The sequence below is a fragment of the Gavialis gangeticus genome, unplaced genomic scaffold (genome assembly GCF_001723915.1).
Source record: "Gavialis gangeticus isolate Ggan-Ray unplaced genomic scaffold, GavGan_comp1, whole genome shotgun sequence".
NCBI lineage: Eukaryota > Metazoa > Chordata > Crocodylia > Gavialidae > Gavialis > Gavialis gangeticus.
The window spans coordinates 99,956,184-99,958,399 of record NW_017729024.1 but is presented as its reverse complement, the minus strand read 5'-3'; the positions used below and the strand labels follow the sequence as shown (position 1 = coordinate 99,958,399).

At 40.8% G+C, this 2,216-nt stretch overlaps 1 pseudogene; it reads right to left on the bottom strand.

The window, feature by feature from the left end:
* Positions 1-586: 586 nt before the first annotated feature.
* On the bottom strand, positions 587-992 carry LOC109298094 (annotated as a pseudogene).
* Between the last annotated feature and the right edge of the window lie 1,224 nt (positions 993-2,216).

The window sequence follows — 2,216 nt, the reverse complement described above, 5'->3', positions numbered from 1 at the left end:
TGCTCTGCTAGAACAACCTGCCAAAAAGGAAGGGCAATGAATAGCTGCTAAATTAATGATTGCACTTTTCTTGTCTGTCTTGGTAATAGGTGCAGGAGAGAAATGGTCAACCCAGAAAGCAGATGATGCATTTGAGATTCATCCCTGAAGGTAAATACATTACAAATAACTTGCAATGCAGACATACTAGTCTGCATATTTCTCTGCTTTGCCATTGTTAGAAAGCTAAGCAGACGTGTTTTTTTTCCTCTGTAGTTAACAGACACTGTTGTTATGTTATAATAAAAATAAAATAATTAACCTTTCTTTGGAGCAGGGGCTAGAACCCAATCTTTCTCACTCCACTTGTTTCAGGTACTCCTTGAGAGCACATTCTCTTTATCTGCCTTACTGAATATGTAACTATTCCAGACAAAGTAGGACAGATTCAACAGAAGGGACTGAGAAAACCTTACACTACAATATTGTATGGCTTTTCATTCCATGAGATACCCACTCCCATGCCCATTTGGACTTCTACTTCTCTTGCCTCTACCCTACCCACCCTCCTCATTGGTTCATGTCCCCTCCCCCTTCGGCTCTTCCTTTAACTGTCATTTTTATAAATTACATGCAACAAAAATAGTTTATTTTTAATCTGTAGACCGTGAAAAGTAGTGACTGACACATAGGTAACCAGCATGTACAGTTTGTAGCATGAATTTTCATCCTCGCTGAGTTTTCCAGATGAATGCACATGGATGTAGTAAGGAATATTCCTTTGTTCTTTAGCCCCAGATTATTGTGTTCAATCTTGTGTCAATGTGCACATGAGGAGTACCCATCACCTTCACTGCAAATTGATGAAACTCCTAGTGAACATGATGTGATTGTTTCTTTTATACACATGCCATGCTTCTGTTTTAAATGTTGGTGATATATGTCTTAGCTACCATCTCAGAGATGGCGGATTGCCCTTCTTTCTTCTCTCAGTATTTCTTTGCTGGAGCCATTCTGCCCTGAAACAGGCTGTAGGAGAAGCGATGACAGCACAAGAGAGACATTCTCCCTGCACCCTGCTTATTTCCAGACCACAACAGGCCCTGACAGCTGGAAGGAGCAATAGCAAGGGAAATCCTGGAAAATACTTGCTTCCTTAGGATGTGGCATGCACAGTACAGATGGATTCTTCATCTGATGCTCTAAGAAAACTCTCCAGAGCATGTGCAAACCATGATTTTTCAGAGGATTATAACTTGGCCAAGATTTGGCAGTGTTTTAAGTGAATAACTAAAAGCCAAACTACAAGCTCTTTCTCAAAAGTGTGGGGGTACTAAGTCAGGTAGAGAAATTACACTTATCATGCAGAAACCACACTACAGCCTTAACCAAACAGACAGTCAGGGCACACAGAACTCTGTAAAAATGGTGAATCCCACTCTAAGATAACCCTAGATAGATGTGGTATCAGACTTCAGTGCTGTAGGTTAAATCACTGTAATAAAGAGCTGTACCAGATCCCATTGTGACTCATGGTAGGTTGCATTCTGCCAGCAACCCATGGGCCTTTGTATCGCCCCCACTCAACCTCTTCTTGAAGCCGTATGGGTTTATATGTATGTGGGTATGGGTTTGGTAAAGATGATTATTGCTCTCGCCTGATCTCTTGGTCCATTTCCCCCTTCAGGCTTACCTCTCCCTCCTCTGACCCCTCCAGTTAGCATAGATCCATGCATACAAAGAAAACTGCTTATTGCTGAATTTCTCTTATTGCATATTATCATGGGTGCTGAATATGCTTCAGCTCCAATTTCAGGTTGAAAGAAACCAGGGATTTCTCTTCTCACGGTTATCCTGTCTTAAGAATTGATTTATCTGCACTGATTTCTGGCAATGGTCAAGTTCCCTAATGGAAGTAAAAAATAGACTTGAGCATGCCCAAAATGTACATCAGCACCCTTATGCATACTAATATATATAAAAACTACTTTTCTGGGGAAACTAAATGCATGTGTAAAATGTAGATTGCGAGACATACTTACACTTCTTGTACTCAGTATAGGACATGGGACCATAAATCCATGAGTCCAGCTTACAGACTAGAAGTCATGAATTCCCTGGACGTATTCAAAAGCCCATAAAGAAGCAGAGAGTGTTTGTTTTTGTGTCAAAGCCAATTTCTATTAATTCTGGGACACACACACACACACACACACACACACACACACACACACACA